Source organism: Ursus arctos, unplaced genomic scaffold (genome assembly GCF_023065955.2).
Source record: "Ursus arctos isolate Adak ecotype North America unplaced genomic scaffold, UrsArc2.0 scaffold_23, whole genome shotgun sequence".
In the NCBI taxonomy this organism is placed as follows: Eukaryota; Metazoa; Chordata; class Mammalia; order Carnivora; family Ursidae; genus Ursus; species Ursus arctos.
Genome location: NW_026622908.1, coordinates 26,453,988 through 26,480,541, shown reverse-complemented (window position 1 = coordinate 26,480,541; position 26,554 = coordinate 26,453,988). Strand labels below are relative to the sequence as shown.

Genomic DNA, 26,554 nt, shown 5'->3' with positions numbered 1-26,554 from the left:
AAGCAAGTCAGTTTTTGATCCGAAGTCCTTCTGACCTTAAAACATTTATTTCTCTGTGTCCTCTTCAGTTTCATTCATAAGTGTTCTTTAGTTTTCAGAGTACAGATCTTTTACCTCTTTAGCTAGGTTTATTCCTAGGCTATCTTGTTTTTGGTGCAATTACAAATTGGATCGATTCCTTGATTTCTTTTACTGCTCCTTTGTTATTGGTGTATAAAAATGCAAAAGTTTCCTGCATGTTGATTTTATATCCTGCAACTTTGCTGAATTCATGTATTAGTTCTGGCAATTTTTTGGTGACATCTTCTGGGTTTTCTACATAGAGTATCATATCATCTGCAAAAAAGTTTGACATCTTCCTTGCTGATTTAGATGCCTTTTGTTTCTTTTTGTTGTCTGATTGCTGAGAACACTATAGACATTCCTCAAAAAACTACCCTATGATCCAGCAATTGCACTGCTAGGTATTTACCCAAATGATACAAAAATACAAATTCGAAGGGGTACATGCACCTGATATTTATAGCAGCATTATCAACAATAGCCAAGCTACAGATGAATGGATAAAGAAGATGTGGTATACACACGCACACACACACAGTGGAATATTACTCAGCCATCAACAAGAATGCAATCTTGCCATTTGTAATAACATGGATAGAACTAGAATGTATTATGCTAAGTGAAATAAGTCAATCAGAGAAAGATAAATATCATATAATTTCACTCATATGTGGAATTTAAGAAACAAAACAGATGGACATATTGGTGGGGGGAGAAAGGTGAGACAGAAACAAACCATAAGAGACTCTTAATGATAGAGAACAAACTGAGAGTTGATGGAGGGAGGTGGGTTGGGGATGGGCTAGATGGGGGTTGGGCATTACAGAGGGCACTTGTGATGAGCGCTGGGTGTTGTATGCAAGTGATGATCACTGAATTCTTCTCCTGAAACCAATATTGCACTGTATGCTTTTTTTTTATTGGTACTACTTTTTTTTATTATGTTCAATTATCCAACATATAGTACATCGTTCGTTTTTGATGTAGTGTTCAACGATTCATTAGTTGCATATATTAACTAAAATTTAAATAAAAATTTTTAAAAACCCATTTATTTAATCACACAAATGTCTTCTGATATTTACTAGAGATTACCCAAGTGTTACCCAGAGGCACAAAAATAGATTTTATGTAGCTTGTAATTTTAAGGAGCATACATTCTATACATGAATAAGTATGACGATAGAATTATATGAAGCACCACAGAAAGATTTAGTTAACTTGCCATGGAAATGAGAACTGAAAAGAGTTTCCAGCCAGCAAAATCAAGGCTCCCTTGAGGAAATAATGTTTGAATTGGGTCTTGGGGGATGCAAAAGATTTGTAAGTATTGAAGCTGAAGGAAAGGTGGGCATTATATGTAGAGAAGGTGGAAGACCGGAGGAGGGCACCTTGGCAAGTATATAATATAATATGGCCGTCTGTGCCCGAAGGTAGTGTGTGTGAATGCTTTGCATATGCTCTCCTCTTTTCCTTTAATGGCCTGCTTTAGTAAAATCCTTATTTATGAGGAGGCCCAGTCCAAATACTGCCTTCTTTGGTTCTTCCCCAAATGCCTTTTCAAAAGAACCAGTCACTTCCTGCTATGTGCCACAGCATGGTACTTAATATGCTATAGTATGGTTATTTATTTATGATTCTGTGTTAGTCTTAGCAGAGTTCAACTTCCTTCCAGGTAAGGACTATGCCTGATTTTTTAATGCCCTCCATTATATGGATGGGTTCTGACTAAATAGATGTTGAATTGAATTCAGTTGGAATCGTGAGAAATCGTGATTGCAAAAATGTATTGGAACCAGATACCCAAGGTCTTGAATGCCATGTTTAGAAACTTAAAACCACTGAAGCCTTTTCCCCTGAATATAATAATACTAGCTAATTATTTTTGTTCTGGGCCCTATTTTACATGCTGTGCATATTTTATATAGTCTTCAGAACAACCTAATGGTAAAGGCAATGCTGTCATTCCCATGGTAGCTAAAAGAAACCGAGGCCTACTGTTTCAGGGACTGGCCCAGAGTCAGAGTGAGTCAGTGGTGGGGCCAGAATTTGAACCCCGGGAACATGACTCTAGGAAAAATCCTCTTAACGACTATGTAGAACTGTGCTTCACAGAAAGGAATTTTGCAGAACTATCCAAGGAGAACCAGAAGGAAAAGGCCTGAGTCCAGGCCTTCTTCAGCTTGGAAGCAATCACAACAGAAAAGACAAAATGAGTGCCTTCATTATGGTGAAGGAGGTGAAAATGGAAAAGGGTTTTATATTTGTTGTTCATCCAGAATTGAAAGGGTTGATATTCCATGCGGGCAGGAGAGAAATGAAAGATTATGAGATTTTTTGAGGCCATGTAACTGAAAGGAATGCTCTCATTCACAAAAAATGGAAAACCAGGAAAGAAGCAAAGTTCAACAGGGGAGATGATAACTCTCTGATCAATAATGCAATTTATTTATTATTTATAAATTACACAAATCTAAATGGGGCATCTTTTTGTGATTTCTACTCCTCGGGAAAGGCACAGTTTATAATATGTGCCATTGTTGCCGTTTGTATTCTGGCTCTGCAGAGATATTTTTCAAGACACAATTATGACTTATTTTGGAGGCAGCATATATAAAAATTGTTTTGTTAGAGGTTTAGAAGGAAAGCTAGAATTCTCACAGAAATATGCTTTACAAGTGGACAAACCATCACAGCAAAAATAAGGATTTTTACTATTGGCTCCTCAATGGGTAGTCCCCCCCCAAAAAATAGTATTTTATTGGGGAAAATCGGTATTCTTCTATATTTGTAACTTTGAGAAAGTTATTCAACCTCAATAAGTTTGTTTTCTGACCTGTAAAATGGCAAGAATATTTGGGATTAATCTCATAGGATTGTTGTGGGTATCAGATATCACATATGAAATCTCTGCGCAGAGCGTATCATATAGTAAGCCCATGAAAATGTTAGCGACCATTGTTGTATTATTACTGTCTGTTTTTATTTTCACTGAATTTCCTGACAGTCTGTGCCTCACTGGAGAAATTAGGAGAGTACCTCTTATATATTGGGAGATAACATATAGCTCCATAATCCCATAATCTTAAACTGTTATCTCTTAGAACCTGCAGCAGTTCACATTTGTTTTTATCTTATGGTTTGAGATGGAAAAAAATAGGAACTGATTTGGACACGTTTTATATTCGGGATTTATATTCCACACTATCCATTTAGCGATTTGGCTTTGATGTGAAAACAGTAAGGAGAGAATAAGGTAATATATTTTTCAAATTTTTTATTTAAATTCAATTTAGTTAACATACAGTGTAGTTTAAGTTTCAGGAGTAGAATTTAGTGATTCATCAGTTTCAGTGATTCATCAGATTCATCAGTTTCATAGAACACCCAGTGCTCATTACTTCAAGTGCCCTCCTTATGCCCATCATCCAGTTACCCCATCCAGCAACCCTCAGTAAGAGTCTCTTATGGTTTGCCTCCCTCTCTGTTTTCATCGTATTTTATTTTTCCCACCCTTCCTCTATGTTCGTCTGTTTTGTTTCTTAAATTCCACATATGAGTGAAATCATGTGGTAATATTAAAAAAAAAAAAGAATGAGATGTATCCTAGAGCTCTTAATCTTCAACATGTTCCCAATACTGAAACACGTGGAAATGTATTGTTATTATCTGAAACAACCAAATGTACTATTTTAATGACATACATTTTTAGTGTGTTTAATTCTGTCTTAAAATCTGGGAACAATTTTACTACATTAAAACATTACTGTGCAAATTAAAAAATACTATAAAATCACAGCTCTGTGAACACAAGTCCACAAAAAATAAAAGTGCTTGAACTAAGTACGCACGAGTGAATTTTTCTGAGTTCTTCCAGTGACAAGTTTCCCACACATTTTATTATCATTTAACAGTCAAGATGTTTAACAACAATAAAAATTCAGAAAAATATATGGTAAAATGATGTAAACTTAAGTTGACATTATCAACCAATTTCTCTTTTTTGGCCCCTTCAAATTGGAAATACGGACATTGTTTTTTGTAGCTAGAAAACACAGTCCTGTTTGTCAACAACCAGTGTTCCATGTGAGCATAGATTCTGAGTCACAACACAGAAGAAAGGAAAGGAGAGGACTTACTTAAGTGTAAGACAGGCTTATGTGGCTTTAATTGCAGTACTTTAAAAAAAGAAATAGAGGTGACATTTCCCATGGGTATAATAAGAATCAACGGTGCGATGTGGCTGCCAGGAAAGCAAATTGGACTACATTAACAGATTATCTCTAGATAACAAAATTATCTCTAGAACAAAAGAGATGACATTTCTTCCTACTTTGCAGTAGAGAAGCAACACTTAGATTGTTGGATTCAATTCAGAATTTAGAACTTTAACTTGGGTAGAAATAAACAAGTGCACTTTCAGGATTTTGCCACCAGTACCATGAACAATCCCATGAAGAAGTGCCTCCTTTCTACACCCTGATAACTGAAACCCCCAACCCTAACAAACCACCCTCGACCCAGGCCTTCATTTTTCAGAAAAGGGAGGCAGGGGGAATCAAAGTGAATAAGGCAGAAAACATGAACTCAGTCAAATGTGAACATACTATTTCGTTTCTGGAGATCTGATTGAATATGGGAAGACCTATTATCTAGACCCACAGTGCTCAATATGGTAGCTACTGGCCACAGGTGGTTTTTAAGCATGTGAAATACGGCTGGTCTGAATTTAGAGGAGCTATACATGTAATATACACCCTGAGTTTTGAAGAGTTAGTGTGATAAAAATGTAATATATTGCATTTATAGTTTCTATATTGATTACATATTGAGATGATAATGTTTGAGATATTTTGACTTAAAATATATTATTAAAATTAATTTTATGTTTCTTTTATGGTTTTTCAATGTAGCTACTAAAAATTTTAAAATACATATGTGCCTCACATTATATTGATATTGGACATTTTTCTACACTAGGGATCAGTGCATCTGTCTTATAAAGAGCTAATATTAAATATTTTAAATTCATCTCTGTCACAACTTAACTCTGTCATCATAGTGCAATGGTAGTCATAGGCAATATGTAAACAAATGTATGAGGCTGTGTTTCAATAAAACTTTATTTATGGATACTGAAATTTAAATGCCACACATTTTCATGTGCACAAAATATTATTTTTATTTTGATTTGTTTCCGACAATTTAAAAATGCAAAAGCTATTCTTTGGCATATTAAAACAGGCTGCTTGTGGGCCTTAGTCTGCCAGCTGTTGTTCTAAACCTTACTCTACATTTATTACCTTTACTCTCTAGTCAAATTACTTAATCTATATCCTCATCAAAAATTGCGATATTTATAGCTTGATTTTAGAGTCTTCCCCGCCCTTTGGAGTTTCGAGTGAAGGTAGCATGTAAGTAACTTTACAACTTGATAAAAAGAAAAGATAAAATTGGCCAAGAGTAAAATAAACTGTTTCTGAAAGTAGTAAATTTCTTAATACTAGCGGGGTTTAAACAGAAGGAAATATCTAGAAAAGGATTTTGTAACAAGATTAATCTCTAGATGTATGATTTAATTAAATGCGAAATAACGCCTTTCCAAACCCCAACCATGTTTTTGTTTTGTTATATGTTAACTCAATTTTAGTTGAAATGTTGTGGGTTAAAACTCAACAGAAGATCTCAGGGGAAAAAAAAAGATCTCAAGGTTTAGGTTCTGACTTCCATCATAGAAATAATTTATTATCTTGAAAATTATCAGTTCATCAAAGGGCTTTGGTAGGAATCTCAGATCTGATTGATTGCATTTCTATCCATTTGGTAGTAGAATATGGTAAGGTTTTAACACAAGAAAATAAGTTATGGGAAATAGATTGGTATAATTCTTCCTTTTATCTATAATACACTATTAGTGAATTATTGTAATTTACCTGAACACATAGCCAGTGAATGGAAATAAGATGATATTTTAAGCTGTACATTTAGTAAATGCTACCACCCTAATATTTTTATCCTCTTTGCCAATTCCTTTCATTTTCTTCAGCTGAGTTATAACTATAGAATGTGTGATGCCATTACACTGAGTTTACATTTCTTTGGTTTAATAAATTGGTCTCAATCACTAATGGATTTTTTATACTGATTGAATTCCTATGTTGAATTGGTTTAATTTGCCCGACCATATTTCAAGGTTAAATACAAAAGTATGTCAAGCTATTAATTTTGTGTTGCTGTTGTTGGTTTGAATGATTTAGGTAGTTGAAGTTAGAACAGGAGATTAAATTAATTTCTGCCTTTGCCTTCGCCCAGACTTTCTCTGTGTATAATGTATCTATGACATCCGTCCTCATTCTGAGAGAAAATGAGGAAAACTCATCAGAATGAATGACCAGTCCTTATTAGACTGATGATTTTCAGGGAGTTTCTTTGATTCCATACAGTGAAAGATTACCTTCCCGAGGAATGAGTTTAGCAATGAGGAATCCAAAACTAAATGCACACCAACCAAATTAAATCAAGTCATCTATTTCAAGGGCAAAGAGGAGAAAAATAGAGAATATCTTCCAGTGGCTGACAAAGAAGTCAACATGTCTGAACTACAGTTCGGCCCCATGTTTGAGAAGCAGATATTTTCAGTAGATGCTCTGCTTTTCCCAGATCCACAAGAACTGCTCATTTACCACTTTGTTCAGGAGGCTAGAAGAAGCAGGGTAGTTTTTAATTTTTAGATTATAAAATCCAATCCGATGCAAATGTCCTTTGAGATCAGACTATAAGAATCTCTCATAGTCTCTCCAGAGAATGAAATTTCAGTTGCAAAACAAGCCTAATCCTTAAAGCTTTTATGAAAACATGTGGAATGCAGGACAAATAAGCCTTTTCAAAGAAGCACCAAGGGAATCTATGTAGCCACATACATCATCCTCAGGGTATCTCTTATTACACACAAATTCATCTCAGAGAGAAGGAGGAGCAGCTCATATTGGTTTTCTTCATTTGTCTGGGACTAGAATTTCAAAATTGGCCAATTACAGTATTTCGTACTTCCCTGTTGCTAGCCTGGGCATACAATGCTCCTAACTCATAGACAGAAGTCTATTCTATCCAGTTAATATTTATATTCTGGCTGTATGTAAGTCAAAAGTAGAAGTAAGCTTTTGTCTCCAATGCCTAGTATTTTAGAAAAAACATTTTGTTATATTGTATTTTGTGATTATAAAAGCAACATATGTACATTCTAGAGACTTTGGAAAATATTGAAATAAAGTAAAAAAATCCCTTATAACTCTACTACCCAGATATATACATATTCCTATGTACTCCCCACTACTGTTTATTTTTTAAATATATTTCCTTCCGGTCTTTTTTCCATACTTTTGCATTAATTTATTCAGTTAATTTATATAATGCCCTGTACATACCAGGTATTATGCTATCATTTGATATGAGATATGATGGTGAATGAGACATTGTTTTTGCCTTCACAGAATTTATTATTTAGTCAGAGAGACAAACTAATCCAAAATAACATGCTTTGTGCTTTAATGAGTCAGAATATGATAGTCACACTTGAGAGGAAAAAATAGCCGAGACTTGGGGGATGGCAAGTCTTTATAGAAAAAATACTATCTAAGCTTAGGCCTACAATTGGGTGGCATTTAGTTAGAAGAAGAAGATAGAAAAGCATTGACCCAGAGGAAAAGCTCAGGTAAAAATTCTCATAGATGCTCTAGGAACAAAACAGCAGATGATTATGGCTTCAGAGGAAAAAAGTGGGACCAGGGCAGTAACAGGAGCCATTCTCCGGCAATCCATAAAACTAATATATATTAATTATGCTCCATGCTAAGAAATATGAAAAGAGACCTTATATACGGTATCTCAAACAAGATGGAAGTTTATTTCTTTTTCATGTGACCATATAGAGAAAAAGGAGTGGTATAGTGTGGAAAGGCAGCTCTGTTCTACCAGATCATCTAAAGACCCAAGTTCCCTCTTTCTAGTAACTCCACCATTCCCTAGAACGAGGTCCACATGATCATAAGATCCAAGTTAGCTTACCTGTACTGTATCTAGTTTCTACCCTACTGGAAGAAGTGAGGAAGTAGACAACACACAATTTCCTTTTAAGGAACTGACATAAAATTGTATACATTCCATTGTTGAGAACTTGGTTACACGAGCACCTTGGACATGTTATCTCCAATTGGGAGAGCCAAATGCCTGCTAACTTAAATTTTGGAAGGGAGATTCTTCACTAAAAAGAAAAATAGGAGAGTATTTGCCTCACCATGATATAAAGTCTGATTTGTCTTTTAAGGATAATAGAAGGCCATTGAAAATATTAAACAAGAGAGTATTATTGTCAGATATGAATTATAGAACATACCCTTGGCTACAGTGTGAAAGATGAATTTGGACACTAACAGAGGTGGAGAGAGGACTCTCAGATGGGAGGATGTGTGATGAAAGAAATTTAGGCAAGGGATATGGTGTGATGGGCTAAGATAGAGACAGAGGAATTATGAGGAAAGTTCAGTTATGAATCAGAGTGAGTCATTTGTGAGGTAGAATTGCAAAGCTGGATGCATACTTTCATGTGGAGGGTAAGGGAGAGGATGGTGAGGAAGGGTGAGGAATCAAGATGTCTGGCTCAGCAACTGGTTGGATGCTGTCATTCATTGATTATATCCATACATTTGGCACACTATTTTAGAGATCACCACAAACTCTAGTGGCTTAAAATAGCAACTCCTTATTTAGCTCATGATTTTGTGGGTGTATTGGGCAGAGCTCAGCTAAGCCATATTCTGCTAATCTCAGGGCAACTCATGTATCATAGGTCACCTTTGGGTGAGCTAGGCTTCTGGGGTGACTGCTTGTGAAGTAGTATGATAATGACATCTTGGCCTCAATGTGCCCATCAGAAAGCAGATTAGCTTGGGCTTATTCACGTGGTGCCAGTAGATTCTAGGAGCACAAAAAAGAAAAAGAAATGCCCCTATGCACAAGCACTTGTAAAGAATCTGCTTGTGCTCTGTCCGTATTGGTCTCATTGTGCAAAACAAGGCACCTGACCACACCCAATTAGTAGAGGAGGGAGCCATGAGAATCTTGAAGGTCATTATTGCAAGAAATCTGTTAACCTGCTATAGAAAACTATGCACACAGTGTAGTAGAAAAAATCCACTAAACTTGAATTTTAGTGATATGGAGTGTGGAGTTTCTTTCTGGAAGCAAGTTCTGTAAGATTTGTCAGAGAAAGACAAGTACCATATGATTTCACTCATGTGGAATTTAAGAAACAAAACAAATGAACAAAAGAAAATAAGAAGAGAGAGAAGTAAACCAAGAACTATAGAGACTCTTAACTATAGAGAACGAACGGATGGTTACCGGGGGGGGGGGGGGGTGAAATAGATGAAGGGGATTAAAGAGCACACTTATAATGAGCACTGTGTACTATATAGAATTGTTGAATCACTATACTATAATATGAAACTAATATAAATCTGTATGTTAACTATACTGGAATCAAATTAAAAAACAATAAAAAATAAAACCACATGATGTGACTTTAGAGCTAGAATAAATAATGTAAATAATCTTATTCAAATTACTCATTTTATAGGAAGAAAATAACACCCAGAAAATGAAGGCATAGTTTCAAATCATATGGTGAGAAGACCATACAAACTATAATTCATACCCAAGTTCAACTTCATCACAAATATGACAAGGGTCATGTTATTTCCAACTAAATAGTGAATTAGTTATCTATAATCAGCCCAAACTTGCATAAATACTTTCTACCCACACCATTTTAAGTAGACTGAACGTAATGCAATGTGGTGGAATTGGCTTACATAAGATTACAGATCTGCCTTCTATCAACTATTGGGCCAAAGTACTTATTCTCTGATGTGCCTGTTATTGAACTCAGGCTGCAATAGATTCTCCAAAAAGAAAAAAAAATGTTAGTTCTTCCCTTTCCCCCTTGTATATACATCAGCTCTCAGACTCATTTGGAATGGTCTTGGATTGATTATTGTTTTGGGGAGGATAAATGTAAATGAACACATTTGTGTTAGCTATTTTGATATAGTGAAGAAGGTTTTATGCTCTTAATTTGACAGTTGTCCAAGTGAATCCATATAAACATTTCTAGATGCTGTATGTATCTTCTGGGAGAATTAATAGCTGCAATATTGAGCCAGGTCAGGAGATATGGATTCTGGTTCCATTTTGTCATTAGTAAACTCTGTAGTCATAAGTCTTAGTTTCCTCCTCTAAAATGGGAATAAAATGTATCTGCCTGGCCAATTTTACAGGGTAGTTATAAGGGCCAAATAAATCATTCCGAAAACAACAAATAGCAAATACTCTATAAAAATATGAACTTTTATTGAAACATCTAGAATAAATATTTTTCAAACAATCATGGCAGTATGTGATACCAACTTTTATTACACTGACAAATAGAGACAAAAACAGCAGAGTGTAAACACACAGTGAAATTCAATTTGCTGCCGGGGTCCGAAAAAGGAAGACTCCTTCAGTCCTGGCTGTGAGAAGAGAATACTGACTCTGATTTCTGTTCAGTGTTCTCTTCTCAAATGGTTTAACTGAATTTCCTTCACTTTCAAGCTCCCTACCCATTTTTCCATTTTTCTTCAGGCCCTCTTCCGTTTGTCTGAAGGTCACAGAGGTATAGCTCTTTATTTCAGAAGAAAGGTGATATTTCATGTGTATTATATACAGACTGATACAGATACCAAATGCAACAAAACACACACACACACGCACATGCACACACAGAGACACACAAGATGGCTTTGGCTGTAGTTCCTCATGAATTATCAGATTGTAGATTTATACACATAGTTTTCATATAGTGAAGACTATTTTGCACCCTTTTTATTCCACTATGTTTCCCCTTCCGGCCAGAAAATGTGCATGTGCATTGGGCTATAGAGGGTAAAACATACCCACGTGATATATTCCCTGGTCAGAAGAAATAGGCTGTCTCTCTTGCTTTAGTTTTGATGAGCTACCGATTTGTGATAGTTTCATTTCGATTTCATTACTGGGCAACCAGAATGAATTGACAGAGAAAGCAATCAACACATGATGCACCCACTGGAACCTCTAATACGAAATGTTGGCTGCTTCTGTCAACACAGCCAATTACCAAAGGTACTCAAAGGGTAAGGGATAGCCAAAATAAGCCACATGGTTCCGTGGACCACATCCTGCATACCTATTAGCGTATTCAGAGTAGACACAGGATGACAGACGGCTTTGTCAATATAACATTTAGGGTGAATGCCCTGTCTATACTGTGTTCTCCCAGCAAACACAGATGTTTGTGGTCAGATAAGAGCTTACTCTGTGTGTGTGTGTGTGTGTGTGTGTGTGTGTGTGTGTGTGTGTGTGTATGAGAGAGAGATTGACTGCATACTGATGCCAAGATCTAAGAAATACATCAGGAAAAACAAATTTTTTAAAAAAATAATTAAATCTAATCCCTCTCACTGTGTGGATTGCTTCCTGTGCTAGAGCGTGAGGTTGAAAAACACAGACTCAGACTTCTGTAAGCTCGTTGTTTCATACCTTTCAAACAGCTAGCAATCACTTGTTTATTAACAAATATTTATTGAGCACTTGGTATGTACAGGCACTAATGGATATATAACATTTAAAAAGACAAGTCTCCCATTTGCAACATCAATGGACCTTGAGCGCATTATGCTAGGTGAAATAAGTCAGAAAGACAAGAACTGTATGGTATCACTCATATGTGGAATTTAAAAAGGATTATCCTATAAAAAGCACAGAGTAAAATAGTGGTTACCAGGGAATAGGGGAAAGGGATAAGATTGATGGTATTTAAGGGTACACACTTGTAACTAGCAAGTAAATAAGTCATAGAGATCTAAAGCACAGTATAATGAATATAGACAATAACATTGTACTGTTGTTATGTAATGTGATAAATATGACTTCATGGGCAATCACATTAAAATATGTAAATGTATCAAAGTAGCACACCATATACTTTAAACCTAAATGATGTTGTATATTAAATTTATTCAATAAAGAAGATTGACATTTATCCTCCTGGAATTTATAATTTGGTAAGGGAGAAAGAAAATTAAGCAGCCCTCTGAGCCACTATAGTGTGGGGCATGGGAAGTATCAGATGCTCCTCAGTATCGGAGCTCCGAATCCAGATTTTGAAATCAGTGAAGATTTTAGAAAGAAGTGATACCCACACCAAAGCGTAGGAGTTAGAGAAACCGGGAAAGCAATGATTACTCTTCACAGTTAAAGTAACACCAGTAAAAGCGTGATGGCAAGAAAGCATGAAACATTTTAACAAGAGACAGACATTCAGAATGTCTGGAGGTTCATCAGTGTTGGGGAGGGGGAAGAAGAGCAAGAAATGCGAATGGAGAGGTAGGCAGAGAACACATCCCAAATGGCAGTGAAAGTGGCTTTTGTCCAGTGAGTAATAAGGAGGTATTAAAAGATTTTGACCTGTGAAGTGGCATGGTGAGATATAGTAAAATCTAATAATTGTCATAAGTAACTACACACACACACACACACACACACACACACACATTTTAAATGAACTTGGTGAAATATTTATAGAAAATGAAACTTTTACTTTTGAATCGTGAAGACTTGGCACTCAATGATGTTGCAACCTTTACTGCAGGAACAACCCAGTGATGGGGAAATCTCAGCTCATGCCTAGCCTCACGCAGTTGCTGCGGGTTTCCAATGTGCCAGGAACTCTGCTGTGTCTAAGGAAATCACCAGGCAATCAGGAAATCACGTTTTTCCCCTTGAGGGGCTTCCTCTCAACCTGTTGAGGAAGATATACCAGTATTTATATTTTTGTTTTCTGTAAAAAATGAAGGAAAATTGGATACATTGCATCTGTCGATTATCTCCAACTATTAGAAATTATTCCTGGAAGTGAACTTCAAGCAGTTTTCTTGGGATTGCCACCACTGGTCTTAATTTTCTCCTTTGTAGCCATATTTTTTGAAAGTCTAAAATGTCTTCGGTATGTCAGTGTGCTGTGTATTTGGAGTGGTGAAATGCCCCTTCTGGGTGTTTTCTTATAGTCTTGCAGATTAAACTGCCCCAGTTCCTCCAGCTATTATTCATGTGATATGAAGGTTTGTGATGGTTCCATTTCACTTTCACTACTAGTGAAAAATTGGTTGACAGAGAAAGCCTTTAGCACATGGTATTACCATTGTCACTTCTAATGCAAACTGTTGGTTGTTTTCTGCTAATCCCCTCCTATCCTGGTTATTGCCCTTTGAATACACTCTGATCTGTTTTAGTATACGGTTCTAATTCAGAATGCATTCCTTAGGGTGTCTATTAAGATAGCATTTCAAGGGCTGTCTGGGTGGTGCCGTCAGTTAAGCATCAGACTTTTGGTTTGGCTCAGCGTCTTGGGATTGAGCCCTGTGGCAGGCTCCATGCTCTTCACAGAGTCTGCTTAAGATTCTCTCTCCCTCTCCCTCTGCCCCTCCCGTCTGCACTCTCTGTCTCTAAAATAAATAAATAAATCTTTTTTTTTAAGGTATCCTTTCAATTTAAAAAATAGCTTTCCACCAATATGTTAATCAGAGGGTTATCTGTCAGAGTTAATGTTCAGTAGCAGTTTCAACGTGTGTAGGAGACTGGCTTAGAAATTGGTATTTTATACATCAGTGAAATATTCACAACCATGGACACCAAGGATGATGTTGAGTTGTTGCTGCTTTGTTGAGATGACTGATTAGTGGACCATTTTTAAAATCTCCCGTATTTTTATGATGCTATTTATGTATTAACTTTGATTTTAATAATGCGGTGTCAGAACCAAGTACTAGGTGCTTCTCTTCTCCCTTCATCTGAGTCTTGACCTGCATATGTAAGTTTGGTTTAACCTGGTCCTTGGCTTGGCTGTGATGCTTTTCTCTCCGTGGTGTGTAATACGTCCTTGCGTGAAACAAGTCAGAGGACAGAAACCATCAGAAATAAGAAAACAGAAAGAACCAGAGTTCTAGCCGTAAGTTTTTCTGATTCGATGCAACACTGTTAGGTTTATTCACTTTTCAGCAGAGGTTTAGTCAACATTTACATAAAAAACAACAAAGCTTTATTGACCTCATAGTATGTACCATACTAGACAGTGGAGTATAGTGGTGGCCCAGGTAAGCATGGTCTCTGAACGCATAGAAATTCTATTCTAATTGGTGAAATGGATAATGTACAAGTAGATATTTTTTCAGCTTTTGACATGTGCTATAAATGTAGTAAAAATAGGTTGGTTTATACTCTTCTGACTACTTTCTCACGCATAGTATTTATTTTTTCTCTTTTATTCAAAATTATGCTATATTCTTTATAGTGCTAAGACATCTTTTTATCTCCACTAACCCAAATGCCTAAGAAAAAAATAAGCGTCTACATCATTATAATCACGCTACAGTCTATAATTGCATTAAAGTACCACAATTATTCAAAATATAGCATCTTTTTGGAAATTCAGGCTAGTTCCAACTTTTCCACATTATAAACATCCTTCTGATGATCATCCTTACAATTAAATCTATATACACATTTTAATTATTGCATTATATTTTCCAAAAGAAAAATTGTAGTGTCATAAGTTGTCTCAATACAAATTACAAAATTGGGTCCTAGAAAAATAAAGTTATTTTCCTACCACAACTACATAGAAACGCTTATTTTCCTATAAACTTGTCCACACTTAAAGTTTAAATATTTGAATTTTATTTTAAATATTAATCCTCCAAAATTCTTTCTGACATGTCTGACATTTTAGGTTGCTATACCTTTCACTGTACTGGCTGCATGCTTCTCATGCTCAGCCTGCTATCAGATGTCCCTCGGACACTGGGTCCAGCCAGACACAACTATTTCATTCTCCATAGAGTCAGGCATTGTTCCTAGCTCTCTGTCCTCATGAATACAGTTTCCTGGTCTGAAACATGCCTTTACCCACCAAATACTTCCTGACCTTCCAACTTGTCAATAGTTAGTTATCCTTGGACAAAAAGGGTACAAAGGAGATTTTATTCTAATTTTTATTTACGAATCAGGAGAGGTGATGGTGTTGGTACAGAGGATTCCATTACTCAGAGCTGTACATTTCATCAGTGTCTAAGTTCTTTAAAAGTTTGTTTTTTTTTTTTCGTATAGCAGAGCTCTTTCACTTTCTTTGCTTTTACTTAACTTCAAAATTGATGTCTAGGATGAATGCCAGTAATATTATATCATCCCATATGTTTTGCTTAATTACACTATTTCCTGAATTCATTTTTTGAAGTTAAAATTTTTCTGCACCTCGTCATCAAAACATTATGAACACTCTCTGTCACACTGAGATTAGAAGATAAAACCTCTTTTTAAATTATATCTATTTGAAATGTTTCCAGAGTTTGGGTTGGGGATGATAAATCATCCTGATCTTTAAATCCATTTTATAAATCACAGGATATCAAAATCATATGGTACATGGGATTGAGTTAATCTAAATGGCAAGCCCAATAAAATCCTAGCAAGGATATCTTTCAGATTTGAAGAATATTTTCAATTTACAGAATGTTAAAGCTCGGGTTATTTTTTTCTTCATTTATTCGTGTTGATTCTATGCCTGATTCCTGTATCAATATAAGAAAAGCATCTGCATCTTTCTAATACTTGTATTATACAGAGCATTAAGATGCATTATAACTCAAATAGAAGGCCCTCTAGGGAACTTTATATTTCTATTTGATTTTTACATCTTTGACAAATCATAAATGATCTTGAGGTCATTGGAATGTGTTTGCATACAGATTCTTAAAATTATGTGTCAAAAGGCAAGTGAAAGATTTACTAACAAAATCGTGTCTCAGATTTTGTTTCTTTAATTTATCTTGGTGCTTTTTACCCTTTAAAAGAAAAAGATGAGCACCTAGCACACCTCAACTATAATATGAAAAAATAAATGTCCATTTTTATTGCTGTGTTCCTCCATCAAATATTCTCTTCCTTCTCTTGTATTTTGGCATAAATCTGTACTATTACCTTTATAAAATTCCTCCAATTCCTCTCTCTCACCATCCCTTACACATTCCCAGCTCTTTTAGTTTAATTAAAAGAACCCCTCTGAAGGCAGTGGAAGGGTACTTATAAAGCCACAGACAAATCTTTATTTTAAATATAGAAATAGAAGGGTCATTAGGCCCCAGGGGAGCAGAAGTATTACATTTCCTTAGAAGTAAAGAGTCTGATAGAGAATATGGGGAAGGAAATATTAAAGTTGAGTATGCTCAATGAAATCAGAGATTTCAAAATGAAGGTCTCTGAAGTGTATTAATCAACAAGAAAAAAAAAAAAATCAGGGTAAAACCAGAAACAATTCCTATACTATACAGTGAGCAACTCCTTTGTGGACTTTGATGTCCTTCAGGACAACCCTATGTATGTCGTGTTAACAAAACACTCTTCCATCAGAGTATGAGGTCAGACCCCTATTCCAGGGCCCTAAGATCATGTGGGCAAAATATCTGGGCATAGGTCCCAGAAATCTGTATCTTATTAAGCACATCAGAGAATTCTTAAGCAATTGAAAACTTCAAACAAATATGTTTGAATCCAATTTTTAGAAAACATAGACTCAAGAAGTTAAGCAATATCTATGTGACCTGCTGAAACCTCAAAACAGGGCTTTGATCCCAATCTCCTGCTTTTTCTAGAATGCTGCATTGGATATATGTTCAGATTTTCTTGGCTATGACGCTGAACTCCAATTCTTCTTCTTTCTGTTATTTAGTTAGTAAAGGTGAGTGGCACAGATGCCAGTATTGAGAAAATATTATAAAGACCCCAGAAGAAACTCGATGGCTAAGGCGGCCTCTGTAGCACAGGATTTCACAAAGTAGGGGCCCAGGATTACTGTCACAATTCATACTGGTAATTTCAAACAAGCAGTGCAAAAGGATTGTCACCAAGTATCTATGAGAAGGGCTGTCTTGGAATATAAGGTATAAATGAATAAAAGAAGGATTCCCTGAGTAAATGCACTTTAGGTCTTAGAACATATCACTGATGAAGAGCATGAGGTTGCCTTCTTTAAAGATAATTGTGAATTCTCTCAATCTCTCTGTATCCTATCATTATAGACCTTCAATAGATGAATAAGGGAAAAAACAAAATAAGTCTCTTTAGATCCAGAGTTGGAAAACTTCATGGTTACCATTGAGACCATAAAGGTGGATGGGAGACATATTGGAAAAAGAAATAAATACAGTATAAAATTAAATTTCCCCTAATTGGTTTAATATAATGTGCATATTTCTCTGACTTTGGGTAATGATAAAACCCATTGAAAACATGAAAAATTGCCAAAATGTAATAATCCACGATTCCCTCTGCTTCTCCCATTGCTCCCTCCTCTCTCTCTCTCTCTCTTTTCTGTGCCTCTTCTATTCTCTACTGATCACAAGGTCAAGAAGGTAGGCTGTGAAATGCAAAGTATCTTTAGAGATGTCAGAGGTGGCAAGTGAACCTAGATTCAGGCTGGATCAAGGAAGGCACCCTGTAGGGTGGTCCAGCTGGTTATTTTGTCTGAGATTGTCAGAGAAGGACTGAGCAGACACCTGACGTCAGCTATTGGCAGCCTATTTTGGAAAGCATCTATGATGGAGGAAAGGAACAAGGCTCTCAGAAGGATTTATCTTACCTCACCAGCTCTTCAGCCCCAAGCCATCACCAGGTTACACATTCGCCCTAGCCCCTTGAAGATAATTCTTAACTGCAGGTCAGTGGCCTGCCCTGTTTCCTTAGGAGGAAAAGGTTATTCTGCCAGGAAGATTGATTATGTATATATAAACAAGAGCTGTGTTCTTCCTCTAGCAGATTGGGACGTGACTACATACAGGGTAACGTTGTTTTCTAAACATTTTTATCTTTCATGGTCTTCTCATGCTCAGAACTTCCAGGAGCCTGAAACAATGGGGTCTTGAACTACCTTGTTGCTGTCACTCCGTTTTCTTCCATATATATTTCCAACCCCTTTCGTACAAGAGTATTCGTTTTTTCCCTCACTTCCATTTTTATCTCTTCCATCCCTCCATTTTGCCCTAACTTTATCCACTTCCTACTCTTTGTGCTCTTGACTATTGTGGGACAGTTTAAAATATAAACGCAGATTAGGTCTCTGGTGCTGTCTTTCCTCTTTCTTATAGGAGCCTTGTCATGAATCTAGATCCCATGGCTATGTGCCTGTACAGAAATAACAGTTGGTTTTAGTTTCCCTGTGATTTATCTGGAGAATACCTAATCAAATTCCATAAAGTCCCTTGTTCTGGAAGCTTTGGTTTGGGGTCATAGCCCTGAGCTCATGTAATTCCAATCCTTTGAGACAGGTACAGTGTAGAATTCATTAAAGGGCCATTGCATCCTGTCCTATTAATCAACATTGCAATTTTCTTTTCACTTGGGTTATGATGTTGCTCTTTGGGCCTTTTTTGTTATTGCTAGAGGTTCAGAGTCAATGTTCACATATTTTGAAACTAAATACCCTCTATCCTCTACTATCGTTATCTTTTTCTCTCCAAAGAATTATTGCATGGGCTTTTTTTTTTCTTCCTGGCTTGGATTTCATCTGTTAAATCATTCATTCAAAAGAGAACTGGAGCTGAAAGATTAGTGGGGGGATCAAGGTAACTGAATCTTTGAAGTGTCAATATTCATTTCAGTTTCCCCATCTTCAATGTCTCTTAAGAAAGTCTCTTTTTCTAATCTGGATATTTTAAAGCAAAATGTTTTTGAATTAACTATCTAAATCAATCTAAAATGATGTGTAATGAAATTATTCAGCTCAAAGTAAGTGTCACAGATAATCTATTCTACACAAGGTGATAAAACATCCATATTATTATAAAGTTTATACTTTCATTTATGCATGGAATATTCCAACCCCTGTTGAATTGACTATGCACAGAAAGTATGAGAGCTGGATAGTCTGCCACTGGATTACACCATGTCTTTGCATTTTATCTTCCTCACTTGGTCTTCTCTCTCTAGCAACACTATGTGCCCTCTGAGGGCTTTTGTTCTCGACTGTTACAACCCTTTATACAAGCCTTCTTTTTAATCATGTGCCTAGAGGCTGTAGTGGGTTATTTTCTGGTATCTACTTTCCATCGTCAATGGCTAGGTTCTCCAGGACAAAAACTAGGCCTCTTTCCTAGCATGGGGCACACAGCCTGACACTGTGTGAGCACTAAGCAAATTGTGCATGTCCCGGAATTGTGCTGAAGACAAAAATTTATTTTTATCTCTCAGGAGAGCTTGGTGCATAGTAGATATTCAACAAATCATTGTTTTCATCACTTTGGCTTGCTTCTTCTAAGTATGTTTTCAGGGCAATAAATGTAGGTGCTATATATATATATATATATATATATATATATATATATATATATATATATTTGTTATCTGAACTTGGACATTTAAATGAACAAAATCATAACCAGGTATTTATGATGAGAGCTGCTAGAAACTCCTTCTGTAACAATATCAGACAAAAAGGTCCATGTCCTCAAGAGTGCTCTAGATTACCTAAATGGTTTGTGACTCTAATTTTTAAATTAATTCCTTTATTTTAAAATTTTCTTAGACTTAATTTTTCAGGGTAGTTTAAGGTTTATGGAAAAATTGTGTCAAATAACAAAGAGTTCTCATGTGCCCCCTTCTCACCCCACCCCCCGCACCTTCATCTGTTACTAATATTTTCCATTAGCATGGTACCCTTTTTATGATCGGTGACAACTGGTGAACAAATACTTACACATTATTATCAACGAAAATGTATAGTTAATGTTGGGATTCATTCTTTGCGTTTTGAGTTTTGTGGGTTTTGTTAAGTATGTGGTGTTATGTTTCTGCCATTAGAGTATCACACAGAATAGTTTCAGTGTCCTAAACGTTGTCTGTTCGTCTGTGTTCCAGCTATTCATCCCTCCCTCTCCTGCTCCTCCCCTGAACTCCTAGCAACCACTAATGTTTTCACTGGCTGTACAGTTTTGTCTTTTCCAGAATGTTTGGGAGTCATAAACTTAAGCCTTTTCAGATTGGCTTTTCTCACCTAGCAATATGCATTTAAGATTCCTCTGTGCCTTTCTGTGGCTTAGATAGCTCGTTTCTTTTTCTCAATAAATAATACCCCATTGTATGGGTGTGCCACAGTTCCTTTACCCATTCACCTATTCAAGAACATCTTGGTTGCTTCCAAGTTGGGGCAATTGTGAGTAAAGCTGCTACAAACATTTGCAGGCAGGTGTTTGTGCACATATGTCTTCAACTCATTTGGGTAACTGTTGTTTTTCATTTATTTACCATTTTTTCCTGCTCCTGCTAAAATATAATAAGTGGTGATACGTTTTGTGACTTCAGATCCAATACTTGTCAACATTTGCCTAGTGAAACCAGGGAGCTTGCAATACTGGGGCGTTTATCAACTGTAGTTTGAGGTTTCAGGGGAAATATCATGCAGTAGTTGTGTCTGGAGGCTCCAAAACTAGGTGGACTGAGTTCAAATACTATTTTTTTTTTCAACTTCTCACTCCATGACCCAAGAAAAATTGTTTAACTTTGCCTCAGTTCCCTCACCTCATCTCAGAATGGGGACGACAGTGGTATATTGCAGGGTTGTTTTGACGCTTAAATGAAATAGTATGTATAAGGGACTAAGAGCAGCACTTGATAAAAGTGAGTTGTTCTAACTGGGATTATTAAGTAGGTGTAGATCTTTCTGCATAGATCGGCTCTGTGAATGGCATAAAAGTTGATAAGTTTCAGTCTGGTGAATGTCAAAAACAAATGAACAAAGCTTGTCATTTGTTTATACATTCTCAACAACTGTTTCTTGAGGGTTAATATGAGCCAGGAAGAGTACTGATAATTGAAATAGAGGGACAAAAATCCTTGCCCTCAAGGAGCAAACACCTCCAAAGAAGCAAGGAGGCCATTTCCATATAGTGTGAAAGAGGTCTTCACAAGGGAAAGTGACATTTTCCTGACATCAGTCACACGGAAGTCCGTTTTATACAAGGGCTCCCCTCACAAACTCTAGACTCAGGCAGAGTCAGGCACTAGGTCCTTCTCTACAACCACCTTGCCATGGAAATTTTGGTAGTTTCTAAACTTTCCAAACCTCAATTCAGTTTATTTAGCTATATATTAGACCTTTAAGTTTCCTTCTAAGGTGGATCGGAAGGATTAGATGACATAATTATACATCACCCAGCACACAGTAAGTGCTTAAAAAAAAGTTAGCTATTACATATCGTGGATTTTCATCAGGTAGTTTAGATAGATTCTAAGTTGTGAGAAACAACTGATTTTTCATGTTTCCTGTTCACAGGGATCCTAGCCTTAGAGAGATAATTACAAGTTTAGGATCTTCTGAATAACATTTGGGCTGGGGATCAACAGATCAGAGGTCTATTTTAGATTCAGTTAATTTAGTCTAACACTCAAGATTTAGCTGAATTCCTTGTTTTATTTAAAGAGACACGCTTGATGCTTCTGTAACTGTCTTGTACAGCTAAACACTGACAGAAGTGTGATGTCTAAATTAATGCCAGCCATACTAATCAAAGGTTATTTGCTTTACTGTTTAAACAGAGATTATTCATGGCATGAGCTGATGTGTTTTGATTTTTCAACATGTCAGCTATAAGATCAGAGTGGATATTTTAGCCTTGTGATAACTCCCTATAAATAGAGGCATAAATTATAAATGCTCATTGATGCAATTATAAATTGTCATTTGGGATTCTTTGATCCTGGCAAAATATAATAACCCTGAGTTAGAAGATTGCACTAGGGGTGACTTCTATCTCCAACACTCTGTAAGCCAGCAAATCTTGATGCAAAGATCCTTGCTTTCCTCTCATCCTATTCCCTGCTCCCCTGCATGGTTGGAGACTTATCCTTCTCCTAACTCTGCACCTGTCCCAGCAACATTATAACAATGTTCTGCTGAAGTGTCAGGAGGTAAATGCTAGTAAAATACAGATCCTAGCAGTATGGCTCAGTCTGATAGGTTTTATCAGATGACCCTGCCGTCTAGTTCCTGGATGTGTGTATTTAGGATGTTGGCAAGGGAGGTAGAGTGATGATTATTACCAACGACTTGAGCCTACGGTTAGATATTACTACACTTGGATTAAAATACCATCTCTGTTGCTTACAAGGCAAAAGCTTGGACAAGTAAATCAATCCCCTAGTTCCTAAATATTTAAAAAAGGCTTAACAGTGATATAAAATTAAAGGATGTTTTTGAGGCATATATGAAATAATTTATATACATTCAGTACGTGGGGAGGAGGAGACAATTTCCCCCTACTAATCCCCTTATGAGTTCTTAATGACTAACCTACTGCCAGTATTCTAAGCAAATTGGAGTTAAGCAGATGTGGGGTGCAGCATGGAATCAGTGATGCCCTGCTCTATTCACAGTGGGACAGACTGTCTTTCCTGCATGCCCTAAATGTCTCTTTCACTTTGCTTTCTCTGGTCCCAGTAACATCTCCCATGTTTAATGTGCCTGCTGGGATCTTTGATTTATCTCCCCTTTCAAAAATCCTCCTATAGCTCTGAATTCTCCCCTGTATACGTTTGGCTTCCTGAATAATAAATGTCCCATTCTTTCTTTCTCCTTTTGTTCACATCTAGTAGCTAGGGCTCAAAGTATATCTCAAGGAAAAAACAAAAGACAAAACAAAACAAAAAACTACAGCTCTCCTCTCTCATGCCCTAAGAAATTGAAGGACAGTGGTAGAATGAATGCACAACAAATGAAAATAAGAATAAAAACACAAAGTAAACCTACTGAGCAACTCTTGGTCACCCAAGAAATGGGGAGAGGCTGAGCTCTGGACTTTGCAGTACCTTGTCCTTTGAACATCAGGGAATCTCAGGGTACAGATAAGGTTGACCCAAATCCAAAAACACAAAATTAGACTTGGTGGAGCAACTATGTCTCAACCTGATTCAGTGTGCACACTAAATGTATTTGGCCAATCTGAACAATTCTCTAGGACCAGTTCAAATTGCGTCCCATCTGGCCCCATTAGCAGATTGCTATCAGTATGTTAGTAAAATGCAGGCTGCAGGCATTGGAATGTGGTACCTGGGTGTCCTTGCCTGGTCTGTTACATACACGGCAATCCTGTCTCACTCAAATATAAAATTGCCAGCGATGGCATCAGACTCCCAGTGAATTTTTTCTCCCACAAAATTTGTAGCCTCTCTTGGGATTTTGAATGAGAGCTTGTGAGTTTTGGGAAGGGCTGTTGGGAAGAGTATCTTCACAAAGTTTTCACCCCTCCCAGCATGGCTTGAATGTCCAGTTTCCTGGCCCAGGTAATAGATTTTGTAGCTGGCCACATCAGCCCATAAGACTTTTATAGTGTACTTATGGGTACCATGAGCTCAATAAAAGCAGGGCAATTGAACTCGACATAATTTCTTCTTTAAAAGAGGTGTCACATTCTGAAAGGCCCCAAGGAATTACCAATGGATCAAGAGACAAGGAGCCTGATACTACATCTTACCTGGGCCACCTCTTTCACCCATTTTATTAGCTAAGAATGTGTCTAATTGGGAAAAGCAGTCTCTCTTTTCAAATGAAGGTTAAATAAGTCAGCAACACTCAGGTAGCAGCAGATCGTTTGTAGGCTACTTCTCTCAATGCATATTTTACTATATGTATAAAATCAGATCAAGGGTTGAGGAGGTTTATTAGGGGATAAAAAATACCTTTATGAGCTGCCATATTTCATCCTTGAGTCAATCATGCTGTAATGAGCACCAAGCACAGGAGGTAAAATGAGATGGAATGTTTCAGGCAAAAGGAAATCTCGGTGGAAATTAACCTAGCCTCAAAAGAGCCTTTAAAAAACAAAATGCTGCCAACAGCAAGCCCGTCCAACTGCAGACTTGAAGGTCAGCATTCAAAAGGACAACAAATGCAAATATTATACCAACCATTTACAAAGTTACTTTGGTAAAAAGAGAGAATGTAGTCGTTCAGCTTGGACTACCACTGTTGCTGCCAGGGAAAAATCACTAATTTGCTCCCTGATACCTTTTTCTGACACACGCAGTATCCATTTTGATCCAAACATGACCTTAGCCTTGGGGAAAATATCACCTTCATAGAAATAAATGACCCTAGGCTTGCTTCTATATATTCAGCCCCCTATTAAAGGAGTAAAGAGTTAGAAATTGAAACAAGGGGAAAACTAATGAACGCTTTGGAAAAAAAAATTTTTTTTTTCTCTTGAAGAATTAAGCAAAGGTGCTGTGGATATGGAATGAAAGGAGCACATGTCTGCATCTATCCCGAGGTCACTGACTAGTCATTCCTGCCAAGAAAGTGCTAGAAGAAAGTGACAAATGTCCCAGGAAATCTAGGAGTATCTGAATCAAATTCTTTACCTCTTTTAATGAATAACTCTATCAGAAAATGAGGATATTTTATTAGGAAGGGTCACTCATTCAAACCCAGACCAGAAATCTCTATCTTTTTAGAATTATTAGATGGTTTTTTTGTAGATATAGATAGATGTAGATAAAGATATAAAAACAAAAATGAGGAGAGCTGGGAGAGAGAATAAGAATTAAAAAAGGGTCAATTTATGTTTTTGGTTTTTATTTCTCCAACTCTTCATCTTGCAGTCAGATGCAGAATTATACGTTGAAACAAGAAGTATGCCAATAACAATATCCAAGAAAACTCAGATACTGCTGGGTAATCAAGCCCATCATTATAAATTGCACATTGAATCAAATCAGTAAGTCAGCAGACACAGATATATATGACATGATCATATAGAAGAGTTTAATTAACCCAATGGAACTTAAGGGCTTTCTAGAATGATTAGCCCAAGCAAGCAACCTACATTAGAATTATATATGTGGGCTTTCCAATTTAAAGACTAGCTGGTAAGCCCCATCTGGTAAGAGACACTTTGCTATTATTACCGCATATTTGTTTATTACATTTATATAATATTTTTGCTTCAAAGAGATGGAAGTGTTATACTGAGACTTCAGCACATCTGATATCATAAAAATACAAGTGAAGAAAATTAAGAAGAGAGTATAAGAATGGGGATAAAAACAGAAGGGATAATAATGGCAAATAATTGCTAATTTGACTTTCCTTTGGAGTGCCCACAGTATTTCAGAGACTCCTAGAAGCACTAGTTGGAAAAGAGGATGGCCAAACTCACTAAGTTATTTTACAGCTGTATCATGTTATCTTCGCAATACTCATGTAAGGTTGATATTCTTGACTCTGCATTACAGATAAAGTACCAGCTCAGTGAGGATTAACAAAATCAGCCGAAGTCAAAGGAATGCTCAGTAGAAGCATTGGAATCTGAGCCAGGTCAGTCTGATTCTCAAGCGCGAGAATTCCTGTTACATTCTCCTTGCCCCCAACACAGCTAGATCTTTCAAGATATCATTGATGCTAGATCTAAGTACTGAAAACACCTGAGGGACCATTTGGATATCTTTTACTGCCACATGACATGATTCACTCCTGTAGTTTTCTATGTTATAAATGTCCCTGAATCTTAATCCCTTGGTCGTATGTTTGGAATCACTTAAGTTAGATAGAAAGGGTTTGAAAACTCTAATGGGAATTCCCTAAACAGATGAAAAAAGGTTTTCTCTGTTTTAATCAGTGTTTGGTTATTAATGTAGTTCTCCTTCAGATGACTTAATCCTCCCCACACCCAGTGAAAAGAATGAGTCCTTCTCTTGAGTTTCCTTCTCAGAGTCAGAAGGAAGACTTTTCAGACATCACCATGCGATGGCAGGAACGCACATCTGTTGCTCACATGAACATATATTAGAAAACTGTGTCTGTGGAACCCACTTCTGCCTCTGAGAAAAACTTGGGGAGTGGGGCTGAAAGTGTTCATACTGAAGAATTGTTGGACAGATGGTGTGATTAAATATGTTTATTTGTCTATATTATGCGTCGAGTTTTGGAAATACACCTAATTAATACACAAAATAATACACAAATACACCAAAGAACGTGGTAATAAGTATTTTTTTTTAAAGAATCTATTAACTTTGGGGGAATTGCCACTAGTAGTTTACTTTTGCTTGGGAATTTCCAGAATTAAAAAAAAAAATGTGCCCAGTGGAAATCTAGTAGGTAATGAATTATCCGAAGAGTCACACTCTTCATAGAAAAATATAGTAAAACTCTCAGGAGTGGGTTTCTGATTTGATTAAAACAATCTCTGTGAGAGACAGACGGACAGACGGAAAGAAAGAAAGAAAGAAAGAAAGAAAGAAAGAAAGAAAGAAAGAAAGAAAGAAAGAAAAGAACAAGAACGGAAGGAAGAGAGAAAGAAAGAAAAAGGTTGAG

General features: G+C 36.6%; 1 protein-coding gene across 4 annotated transcripts in view; it reads left to right on the top strand.

Annotated features, from left to right (window-relative positions):
- The window catches only part of LRRC4C (leucine rich repeat containing 4C), a 1,128,307-nt gene that overhangs the window by 866,832 nt on the left and 234,921 nt on the right, over positions 1-26,554 (top strand). For 2 of the 4 annotated variants that reach the window (XM_057317292.1, XM_048215326.2), the window contains one exon: positions 25,474-25,555. The exons of the other annotated variants lie outside the window; for them this stretch is intronic. The gene's annotated coding sequence lies outside the window, so the exon portion shown is untranslated. The remainder of the gene's footprint in view (positions 1-25,473; positions 25,556-26,554) is intronic. 4 annotated transcript variants of the gene reach the window in all.